Below are 13,116 nucleotides of genomic sequence, written 5' to 3'. Positions count from 1 at the left end.
TAACCATTAGGCCATGGCTTCACATATTTTAAATAAACATCTCTTTACAGAAAAAGGTGCATTTTCAAAAAAAAAAAAAAACCTATTTGTCAAGCGTCCATCCTCAGCTGTAACCACAGAAATTAAAATGAGTTAAAGATCTAAGTCAAGGATTTGTTGTTGTTGATGGTTGTCATGATTATTAATCAGGCCACAGCAGTCAACTTGATCAGAAGCACTCATTTTGGGCCTCTTCAGCTGAGCCGTATTAAACTCCAAACAGCATTTTCAATAACACAGTTAATGTGTCCTTAACTGTGCAATGACATGCTGCACACAAATATGCCAATTATTGATTTATTTTCTCATTATTGAACTGTTGTTTGCCATCTCGGAGAGTTATATATTATGACTCTGCTCTATTTCAAGTCATTTAGTTCCACTTGAACTCATGCTATTCATCTGAGGAGCTGAAATCTATTCCCTCATGCATTAAAAGCTTATTAAGTAAACCATAAGACTGAATTTATTGTGGATCCGAAACCTCATGTTCCAGTTCAGACGCAGTCACCTGACACAATCCGCGAACTTCACATGCTCGTGGGACACCATGGAGAACCATTCTGTTCTAAACAGCATGTCTCACTTCCTGTAGCCAGGAACCGGTAGGGGGTGAATATTTAGATAATGAGCCGAGTTTCAAATGTGCTGTCATGTCCCTGTAATCTCGGCAGTGTCCCCCTATCGTGCCATCCTTGTTTTGTTTTGTTTTTTCTTTACTATATGGTAATTGTTCACATTGTGTTCCAGACAACTGATCCAGGGCCACAGATTTCTGTGGTGCTTTAGTTGCTTTCAGAGCCACAGTGGCCTGCTGTACCTGCTGTGTTGCTTTCATGGCTATTCAAAGATAGATTTCAGCTTGGGAAATGTATGGCGTTTAAAACAAAAGCAGATATGATACTCATTTGCATTTCAGAGCCGTGGACGGCTGCAGACTTGGGATGCAACCTAATATAAATTTATTATTCAGCCTGAGCAGACAATGTGTTCTCAAGTGATACAGATGCAGATTGTTCTTTTTTTTTCTTCAGAAAAAGCATTTACAGAGCTTGCCTAGGAACTACAGCAGCGGTGGCTGGTGGCCTTTGAAATAGGGGAAGCTCAGTTTTAGGTCTACAGAACAAAATTTCAATTACTTGTCAATTTGTTCTTATTTATATGTGAATTCTGCCATGTTCTACTCCGACTCTGCCAAGTAAACTTAAGCGTGCACATGAACTCATGTGTTCCTTGCTTTTCTCATGCCTTTTGTACTGTATGCCCTGTCAAAATTGGCCAAATTTCCAAAACCCAGTTTTGATCAAATAATCCATCCCTGGGATGGTCTCATTAAGATACAAAGCCAACAGGACATTCTCATCATTAAAGCACTCCCAGTTTACCAGTTTACTTTGTCATACCAAAACAGCTGAAATGACCAATTCTGTCTCCCTGACTTTTGAATTCAATTGATCTTGGGCATTGATCTGCCCTGTTATTTAATTATGAGCCTCTCCGCATAAGGAAGAGCGTTAAAATCAGGTCTTCTCCAAAATCAGGTCAATGACATTAGCAACGTTTGCCAGTTCACACAGCTAACAGCTAGCTAGCTGGCTACATTTCCCCTGAATATAAACAGCCTTTACTGAACTGAAACGAAAGCAAGTAACAAACTCACGAACTCTATGTTTACAATTCTCATCTCATCTCATTATCTCTAGCTGCTTTATCCTGTTCCACAGGGTCGCAGGCAAGCTGGAGCCTATCCCAGCTGACTACGGGCGAAAGGCGGGGTACACCCTGGACAAGTCGCCAGGTCATCACAGGGCTGACACATAGACACAGACAACCATTCACACCTACGGTCAATTTAGAGTCACCAGTTAACCTAACCTGCATATCTTTGGACTGTGGGGGAAACCGGAGTACCCAGAGGAAACCCATGCGGACACAGGGAGAACATGCAAACTCCACACAGAAAGGCCCTCGCTGGCCCCGGGGCTCGAACCCAGGACCTTCTTGCTGTGAGGCGACAGCGCTAACCACTACACCACCGTGCCGACCCTGTTTACAATTCTATTTACAATATATACAAATGGAAATAGGAACTGTATATTGGTAGGAAAAGAACGAGAATGAGCAGTAGCTAGTCTCACGACTTCACTTGCCAACACACCACATGATGGACTGAGCTCGAATCCCTCCGATCGATGCGTCTTATAATTTTAAAACGCTGTCAGTCACATGACATTCAAAAAAGAGATTTGAGAGTTCCTCCAACCATCAATCATCATGCAGAAGCCCAGCATCCAGTCCTGTCTTACTGTCAGCGACTCTCCATAGACCCCCCAGTGAAGCCGGGTGTCCGGAAATTATGTTTAAAAAGCATATTGTCCAATAAATGTCTAGCTTCGTTGCACTAAGATCAAAGCATATCCCGTAGTGGCATTAAACTACAGAGACAATGGGTTTCCAATGGGTCGTGCTTCCACAGGGTTCTATGGGGGGAAAAAAAACAGATTATGACGACCAGCGAGAAATAACTGCTGAACGAACTAGCCGTAAAGCCGAGCACTTTCTTGCACAAAATATCAATTTGGAATAAGAGAGTTAAGTTGTGTGTGTGTGTGTGTGTGTGTGTGTGTGTGTGTGTGTGTATAACAGATGAACTTTTTCGTGACATTTTACAGGAAGCTGGGCTTTCCTTGTAGTCTTAGAGCAGTCACTTCTGAACTACAGGTGTGCAAGCGAGTGGTTATATAACTCTTGTGGGGCAAAGAAAGGTCATGTGCAGTGTTGGGCAACATTTACAGCATCCTTGGTAACTGTCTTGTATACGGTAGATGAGCAAACCTTCGCCAAGCGTGAGTAGAAATTGTAATAAATAACAGCACATGAGAGATCATGGAACCAGTGCTAAACAAGTGTTGCCAGGCAAAACAAACCTCACCCGGCAGCACTTATTTTATACCTATATGTTGATAATGGTAATATTTCTCAATCATCAGCTGTCAGGTTATAGTCCTATGAAAATCCATGACCTTGAGTTTGACATTTTAAAGTCATTCAAGGTCAAAGGTCATGGCGGCAAGTGAAAGAGTCATCGACTCTGCACAGAAGCTCATTCGCTGCCCACTGCCCTCTCGAGAGCAATTCTACACCAGCAGAGCCACCAACATCCTAAAGGACCCTTCCAACCCTGGACACCAGCTTCTTGAACCACTGCCCTCTGGTAGACGGTTCATGTCCACTGCATCATGGACAAATAGACTAAAGAACAGCTTTTACCTGAGTGTCATACATGAACTGAACAAATCCAGTCACCTACACAGATGCCAGCGGTACGGACAGAAGCAGGACTGAACGGTAACACAAACTGTCTACACCTCTACGTGCCTACCTCTTACCTAAATAGTATATGTTTTTACAACCACATGCACCTTATTCTCTCAATCACATACATTTATTTATTTATATTGCTCCTGCTCAACTGCACTCTGTCAACATGGGCAAATGTGCAATTATCACGCCTAATTGTGCAATACATTCACTTATCACTGTGCAATAACCCACTGACTGATCACCCTGCTGTATCATGGGTCACAACCTAGATACATAGAATTACTTTTTTTAAGTGGTTCTTGTATAGATATCTCATCTCATTATCTCTAGCCGCTTTATCCTGTCCTACAGGGTCGCAGGCAAGCTGGATCCTATCCCAGCTGACTACGGGCGAAAGGCGGGGTACACCCTGGACAAGTCGCCAGGTCATCACAGGGTTGACACATAGACACAGACAACCATTCACACTCACATTCACACCTACAGTCAATTTAGAGTCACCAGTTAACCTAACCTGCATGTCTTTGGACTGTGGGGGAAACCGGAGCACCCGGAGGAAACCCACGCGGACACGGGGAGAACATGCAAACTCTGCACAGAAAGGCCCTCGCCGGCCACGGGGCTCGAACCCGGACCTTCTTGCTGTGAGGCGACAGCGCTAAACACTACACCACCGTGCCGCCCTTGTATAGATATGTTTATCTTTTTTATTGACTTATCTATCTATCTTGTACAGATTTGTTTATCTTGTTTTGCTTGAATGTTTATCTTGTACAGATCTGACTTTTTTTTTTCTCCTTAATACTAAGTGCTTGTATGAATACACCGACTGGATTGCTTGATTCAATTTCATTGTACTGTACGGTGCAGTGACAATAAAGGAATCTTGAAAGCCCATACTGGACTTCTTATATGTTGACAATAGTAAACATCTGGCTATCATGAACCATTTTAAAGTTATAGCCCTTTGAAAACCCATGACCTTGAGTTTGACCTTTCAGGGTCACTCAAGGTCAAAGATCATGGTGCCAAATGAAAGCCCATATGGCACTTCCTATAAGTTGATAACGGTAAATATCTGTCTACCATCAACTGTTTTCAAATTACAGCCCTCTGAAAATCTGTGACCTTGAGTTTGATCTTTCAAGGTCACTCACGGTCAAAGATCATGGTGCCAAATGAAAGGCTGTATGGGAGTTCCTATATGCTCATAATAGTAAACATCTGTCTATCAGCAACCCTTTTTGAGTTATAGTGGAAAATGTTATTTTGACCGAAAGGTTGACTTTTCCGGTGACCTTGACCTTGACCTGATTACCCTCTAAATTTAATCAGCTAATCTCCAGACCATTGCCCACCTACCCTGAAAATTTGAAGTCAATTGGTGCAACTGTCTAGACACTAGATTGTTAACAGGCAGACACACACCAAAAAAAAAAAAGCCCTCATTACAATACCTCGCCCCACTTTGTTGCGGGTGAGGTAATAAATGGATTAGATAATTATAGAAATGTTTAAAAGTTTTTGTGCATCACATTCGGTGTTTATTTGCAATTTGATGGTTGATCCAAGATCCACATTCCCAGAACACACAGCAATTCTGCAGCACTACATCTCCATCCTTTGGCTCAGTTTAGCAAATTAAAGATAACACATGGTATGTTTGATTCTGCAGAAAGTGGATCAGAATCAAATCATTTTCTTGCTAGAGTTCATTGGAAGTGGACCGAGGTTGCCACAGAAGATTAGAAAAATAAAATAAATAAACAAAATCACCTGGTTGGTGTAGTGGTTAGCGCTGTCGCCTCACAGCAAGAAGGTCCTGGGTTCGAGCCCCAGGGCCGGCGAGGGCCTTTCTGTGCGGAGTTTGCATGTTCTCTCCGTGTCCACGTGGGTTTCCTCCGGGTGCTCCGGTTTCCCCCACAGTCCAAAGACATGCAGGTTAGGTTAACTGGTGACTCTAAATTGAGCGTAGGTGTGAATGTGAGTGTGAATGGTTGTCTGTGTCTATGTGTCAGCCCTGTGATGACCTGGTGACTTGTCCAGGGTGTACCCCGCCTTTCACCCGTAGTCAGCTGGGATAGGCTCCAGCTTGCCTGCGACCCTGTAGAAGGATAAAGCGGCTACAGATAATGAGATGAGATGAGAAAATCACCTGGTGCTCTTCCAGTTTTCAGCTCTCTGGTTTGGGTGAGTTATACCCACGATGACCTCAGATTCCTGTTCTTGGTTGACAGAAGTGGAACCTGATATGTTCTTCTGCTCTTGTTGGCCAGCCAACTCACAGTTTGAGGTTTTGTGCATGCTGAGATGCTTTTCTGCTCACCACGGTTGTAAAGAGTGATTATACTGTACATACCCCAGAGAAATGCCAGAAGAATCCAGAGGGGGGCCGGAGGATTTTGCTATCTGGGGTGAGTGCTCCCAAGTGCTACCTGGTGGTCGTTTGGGTACATTGCAGCTCAGTTCAAAACAGATGCGGTACATACTGCGTCTATACCGCGTGCTTGCCTCGTCAATGCGGGCACATTGAACTCGCAACATCCGTATGAGTTACTATATCCTTCCTGGCAGCTCAAATTACTCAATCTGGCCATTTTCCTCTGAACTTTATCAACAAGGCGTTTGTTTCCACCCACAGAATTGGCGCTCAGTCACTCACTCGATGTTTTTTGTTTTTCGCACCATTCTGTGTAAACTCTAGAGACTGTTGTGTGTGAAAACCCCAGGAAGGAGATCAGCAGTTTCTGAAATACTCAAACCAGCCTTTCTGGTGTCACGGTTAGACACTTTTTCCCCCATTCTGATGTCTGAAGTGAACATTAACTGAAGCTCTTGACATTTATCTGCATGATTTTATACACTGTGCTGCTGTCAGACTTAATGATTGGATAAGTGCGGAAATGAGCAGGTGTACAGGTGTTCCCATTAAAGGGGACAGTGTGTGTATAAAAGTGTGGCTTGTATCATTTGGTTTAAAAAAACAAAACAAAAACAAAACTTCTATATAAAAAGTTTTCACTTTTGCCATCCACATCTTATTTCCAGTTAACAGATGCTTTAAAGAGGATTATTTTGGATTTCTGTTTTTAAACTCAGTGCAACAGCGCCACCAGTGGTCATAAGAAAAACACACAGAATAGTATGAAGGACTAAATCTAACAAGCCCAGCACTGTAGAGTCACACAGCAAAATCAGTGACCGTTGTGCCAGGTGATTACACAATGTGAAACACCCCCTATATATGAGTTTACAAATGCCCTTATCCAGAGTGATGTACAGATGATGAACAATCATCATCATCATTATTATTATTATTTAGCTTTTTATTATCTGAGGATATAATGTAATGTTCAACTCTAATAGTTTTTACCTTACATTACAGACATTTAGCAGACACTCTTATCCAGATCTGGGGAGCAGTTGGGGATTAGGTGCCTTGCTCAAGGGCACTTCCTCCATTCCTGCAGGTCCAGGGAATCAAATCACTGACTTTTTGGTTCCAAAACTGCTTCTCTAGGGCGGCACAGTGGTGTAGTGCTTAGTGCTGTCGCCTCACAGCAAGAAGGTCTGGGTTCGAGCCCCGTGGCCGGCGAGGGCCTTTCTGTGTGGAGTTTGCATGTTCTCCCCGTGTCCGCGTGGGTTTCCTCCGGGTGCTCCGGTTTCCCCCACAGTCCAAAGACATGCAGGTTAGGATAACTGGTGACTCTAAATTGACCGTAGGTGTGAATGTGAGTGTGAATGGTTGTCTGTGTCTATGTGTCAGCCCTGTGATGACCTGGCGACTTGTCCAGGGTGTACCCCGCCTTTCGCCCGTAGTCAGCTGGGTTAGGCTCCAGCTCGCCTGCGACCCTGTAGAACAGGATAAAGCGGCTAGAGATAATGAGATGAGATGAGACTGCTTCTCTAAACATCTCTAAGTAAAGTGCTGCAACATGACATTCTATAGTGCAAACAATACATGACCCGATGCTGCGGCTACGTGATGATCCTGGTTCCACTGCCCTTGATCCATGCACAGCTTTTCCAAATGTCACCAAGCACAAATCATCTATTTCAGCACAAAAATCTACAGCTAGTTAGCCAAATGAAAAGGGTTCAGAGCAGCATATTGTCATATTTTACAGGAACCTTACAAAAAACTATATTAAATAAATTACAACTGAGAATGAGACTACATGAGCTACTGTTGTTATAATTAAGGGCAACTCCTGGGCGGACTCGAACGACACACTGCAGATGGTTGTCCCCTCCACAGGATATCAAAAAATGAAGACAGACTTCCAAATCAGAGCAGACCGTTTTCTTCATCAAAGAAGTAGGCACATACTGTATACTACCGGTATGTTCTGTATTTAATTTTGAGATGATTTTCTGTTAAATATTGAAATTATACTTATAACTTATCCATGGTATTGAAAGGGGGATTTAATTATCTCCACTAGTTTGTTGGCAGAGATTATGATTTCTCCTCCATTTGTTTGTTTATTTGTTTCCAACATAACTCAAAAAGTAGTGAACATCCATCCATCCATACATTATCCGTAACCGCTTATCCTGTTCTACAGGGTCGCAGGCAAGCTGGAGCCTATCCCAGCTGACTACGGGCGAAAGGCGGGGTACACCCTGGACAAGTCGCCAGGTCATCACAGGGCTGAGACATAGACACAGACAACCATTCACACTCACATTCACACCTACGCTCAATTTAGAGTCACCAGTTAACCTAACCTGCATGTCTTTGGACTGTGGGGGAAACCGGAGCACCCAGAGGAAACCCACGCGGACACGGGGAGAACATGCAAACTCCGCACAGAAAGGCCACCGTCAGCCACTGGGCTCAAATCCAGGACCTTCTTGCTGTGAGGCGACAGCGCTAACCACGACACCACCGTGCCGCCCCAAGTAGTGAACAGATTTTGATTAACTTTTGAGGAAAGATCAAACCATGGGCCAAGGAACAATTGATCAGATGTTGATCGAAATCCGAATAAGTGGCTTGGCAGAATTATACAGTCTCCCGAGTGCCTTTCTAGTTCTTGCACGTTTCGTTGTGTTTGATCACAACCCCCTGTGTGTTTGCACAAGGAAAGGACAAGGCATGACAGTGAACATATCATGCTTGGGAGTTAGGCTTATTATTCTACAAATTTAGCTTTTATAGCTGCAAGAACGAGTCTAAAAAGCTTCATAATCGACTGTATATATGCCCACTGTTGTGTGTGAATTATTTCCATAAATAAAAACATTACAAATACATCCACTCTTCTGATTTTTTTTCACAAATAGCACCTTGTACTGAACTAAATGGGGATTAACCAGGTATCGGATCCTGTCAGTGATCAAAGTGGTAGTGATTTAATGTCCAGACTGGATTCCAGTAGCTCCTAGATTGGTGGTGGATTTGGATGTGACACTCTCCTCATGCATAGTCATTGCTGTTTCAGCCAAAAAGAAACATCAGTTCTTAGACAGTTTGTGCACACAGTGAGTAATTACACGTTATCACATTGATTGATGGGAATAGACGGTTCATTACAATAATCTCCGCCCACTATTTTGGTCTTTAAAAGTGAAACGAGCTTAAAATGCACAGGCAATGAGGCAAAAATGCAAAACAGTACTGATCACCTTATTAATATGTACTCAAGTTATATATATATATATATATATATATATATATATATATATATATATATATCTTTAGTAAATTGCAACCATCATTTTTTTGAATGCAATAAGTTAATTTCCATTGGTAAACACCACCATGAGCCCACAGTTTTATAGTCCTGAGGACTCCTCGATCGGAATAAATTATTCTGTTCTTGCCCCCAGGCAAACATTATTAATGAGTTATATTTATTTATTTATATAAAAAGAGAAAATCTTTAACTGATTAAGCCGGACATTATGGCCTTGATGATGGTGTCTGACTTGCAGACAGATTACAGTTTCCCTTTCAGTCTGGAAACACTGTTTTTTTGGGGTGTTTTTTTCTAGAGCTAATAAAATAATCCTGTAGTTTTCTCACATCACATATTACACTCTTCTGATCGATGTTGTGTGAGCTAACAGAGGGGAAAGACCTCATTATTATGATGTACATCACGATCAAACATGACCAGACCATGGAGCAGATGTTAATCGGTTTCTAATATAAACTGACGTCAACATGGTATGTTCTGAAACTACACGTCCACTCATGTGACATCATGTGATACAGGAGGTCTCATCTCATCTCATTATCTGTAGCCGCTTTATCCTGTTCTACAGGGTCGCAGGCGAGCTGGAGCCTATCCCAGCTGACTACGGGCGAAAGGCGGGGTACACCCTGGACAAGTCGCCAGGTCATCACAGGGCTGACACTTCGGTGGGGTTTACATTAGACCGTATCAGCAGATCATCAGATTAACATTTTTAAAACGATTAGTGTGCACACAGCAACACCAATACACGATTCGCGTGCACACAGCAACACCAATACACGGATACGCTCGGCTCCGCAGGCATCCTGCGCTCCAAGTCACTCCGCCCTGAACAGCGAGTGCCCTCTGGAGGGTGCGCACTCCGGCCCTGCGCAGCTCACAGAGCGCGCGAGTGAAGCGCACGAGCAGTGATTCGGGACTGAGCCGCTGTGTGTGTGATCCCAGCGCATATCACTTACCACTTGCAAGTGGAAGGATGGCAAGCCTAAAGACAATCATAACTACACAATGGGCAGTATTTGCATCAGTATTTGCAGTATTTTCATACTTTTATACTCTTTAATGAAAGGTGATACAAGGCGGAAGTCCGCGCCGTTTTTCAGCAGTCGCGTCACATGACCAACGCCAGCGAATCAGGAAGGTGGATGTCACAGTGACGTTTTCCAATGACGACGCCAGCTAGAGCTCAGCACAGCGTATCCGCGTATTCTCAATGTTTACACAGCACCGGACCAGACACGATCTGGATTGAATACGTGGACCCTGGCGGATTCCCGTTTCCCGGCGTTTCCAGGCGTTTTAATGTAGATGGACAGTGCATCCGCGAAGAAAATGAGACAGATACGGTCTAATGTAAACTTGGCCATAGACACAGACAACCATTCACACTCACATTCACACCTACGGTCAATTTAGAGTCACCAGTTAACCTAACCTGCATGTCTTTGGACTGTGGGGGAAACCGGAGCACCCGGAGGAAACCCACGCGGACACGGGGAGAACATGCAAACTCCGCACAGAAAGGCCCTTGCCGGCCACGGGGCTCGAACCCGGACCTTCTTGCTGTGAGGCGACAGCGCTAACCACTACACCACCATGCCGCCTGTCTAAAGAGACATGTGTTAAATAAATAAATTAAATCTGGTGTGTATGAGAAACTCCCTGAGAGAATCCTGAATCCATAACTATGATGAAGTGTTTCTGACAGGACGATGGCTGTACAGAGGGATATATTCACCTTCTGGAGAACGGGAAACGTACCAGAGGATATCATAAATCAACTAATAGATGACAAGGTCGACTAAGTGATGCAATTGTCGGTTTGTATTCATGAGAACGTTTGTGGTGCAGACGAGAAAGTGAGTGGAAAGAAGAGAATGCTGTCTCGGGAGGAGTCTAACAAGATAGTGAGGCATCAAGAACCATTCAAAACTGATTGAACTCTCAGGCGTTCCTGTCTTCTAACATGCCTTCAAACTGCTCCACTTGAAGGCATCATGGATGTATCCTCGATGCTGACAATTACCCATACATCTGTGTAGCAGCTCCGTCAAGAAACGGGGGGAAAAAAAAGGCAGATGAAACATCATAGAAAAGTGAACTCATAGACCCTGTGTCTGAAATCACTCCCTACTCACTATATAGTGAGTTTGCCATTTTGTAGTGCTGTCCGAATGTAGAGTGAGAATTATTACAGCCTATATAGTGTGCTCAAAGTATAATAGCTAAAATAGAATAAGACAGATAAAATACCAGAATAAAAGTTCCAGTGCAGAGCGAGGAATTAATCAAAAGCCTCAAATTTGATTTAATAAAAGGCAGCAGGAAAGAAGAACAAAAGGATTCAGCTTTGATTTAAAAGAACTGAAAGATGCAGCAGACACAAAGTACTTTGTATTTATTAATGTGGGAAATGCGCTCAGTATAATATGGATTTATCACAAAAACACGTGTGTATTTATCATTTTGAAAACCCAACAGCCGACTGATCTGGCACATTTTAACTGTACGACAGGAACGATGTAAATAACGGCGTAGTGGAGTAGTATCCGAAAGTGTTTTTTTTCCCCCCATTTTACCAATGAGCTCACTATAGAATCCTCATCTCATCTCATTATCTCTAGCCGCTTTATCTTGTTCTACAGGGTCGCAGGCAAGCTGGAGCCTATCCCAGCTGACTACAGGCGAAAGGCGGGGTTCACCCTGGACAAGTCGCCAGGTCATCACAGGGCTGACACATAGACACAGACAACCATTCACACTCACATTCACACCTACGGTCAATTTAGAGTCACCAGTTAACCTAACCTGCATGTCTTTGGACTGTGGGGGAAACCGGAGCACCCGGAGGAAACCCACGCGGACACGGGGAGAACATGCAAACTCCGCACAGAAAGGCCCTCGCCGCCAACGGGGCTCGAACCCGGACCTTCTTGCTGTGAGGCGACAGCGCTAACCACTACACCACCGTGCCGCCCGCACTATCGAATCCTCTCTATAGTAATTCTCTATATGGCGAGTAGGGAGTCGTGAACGAGCGAGTGATTTCAGACACAGGGAAAATGTAAATTTTGGAGCTTTTAACATTTAGATTTTTGAAAAAGTTATTGAGAAAAAAAGTTGTACTACGAGCTTATAACCCTGTAACTGTGACCATTAAATTTGTTTGTACGATTTGTGAAGCATCTGTTAGCCAACTAGTGAACTATTTGGTTTAGCCACATGGTGTGCTGATGTCACGTTAAAGTAAATCATATCCTGAAAAGGTTGTTTGAAAATTTCTTGTGTGCACAAGATAACTTCTATTTTTTCACACCCGTCCTTTTAGAGGTTCTATATGACGTATATAGTGTCACACATGAGAAACAAAACAAACAGAGGTAGAGTGCATATGTCCGCCAAGCCACATATTGGAATCTCCACATCAATCAATCAACCAATCCTGGATATCAATACATGTCTGGATTTGCATCAAAATCCAATCAATAGTTCATCGGCCCATGGTCAACCTTTACTCCAAATTTCATCAAAATCCATTCACTACTTTTGGCCCTTTTCCACTACCCTTTTTCAGCTCACTTCAGCTCGCTTCAGCCCGACACGGCTCGCGTTTCGACTACCTCAGAGCAGCATGACTCAGCTCGCTTCAGCCCTACTCAGCACCCAAAACTCGCACGGTTTTGGAGTGGGGCTGAAGCGAGCCAAACCGAGCCGAGTGGGGCTAGGGGCATGAGGGGACACTCCCTTGTGCACTGATTGGTAAGGAGGAGTGTCCTCACATGCCCACACACGCCCCGCGAGCACGCTGGGATCTGTAAACCCGGAAGAAGAAGAATTACGAATTACGAGAATTTCTGAAGCCTTATGCGCCTCGCCTCATCTATACGCTCTTGCCAGTATCTGTTGGCGTTGTCGGTGACAACAAGCCACAGCACCAAGACCAGCAACACTAACGACTCCATGTCCTCCATGTTTATTGTTTACTATCCGGGTCGTGAGACTACCGCTTAAAAGGTCACTGATGTCACTGTTTGCGCCGCCTAACGAC

This window comes from Neoarius graeffei, chromosome 25 (assembly GCF_027579695.1).
Source record: "Neoarius graeffei isolate fNeoGra1 chromosome 25, fNeoGra1.pri, whole genome shotgun sequence".
Classification (NCBI taxonomy): domain Eukaryota; kingdom Metazoa; phylum Chordata; class Actinopteri; order Siluriformes; family Ariidae; genus Neoarius; species Neoarius graeffei.
Note: the sequence above shows the minus strand (reverse complement) of the source record.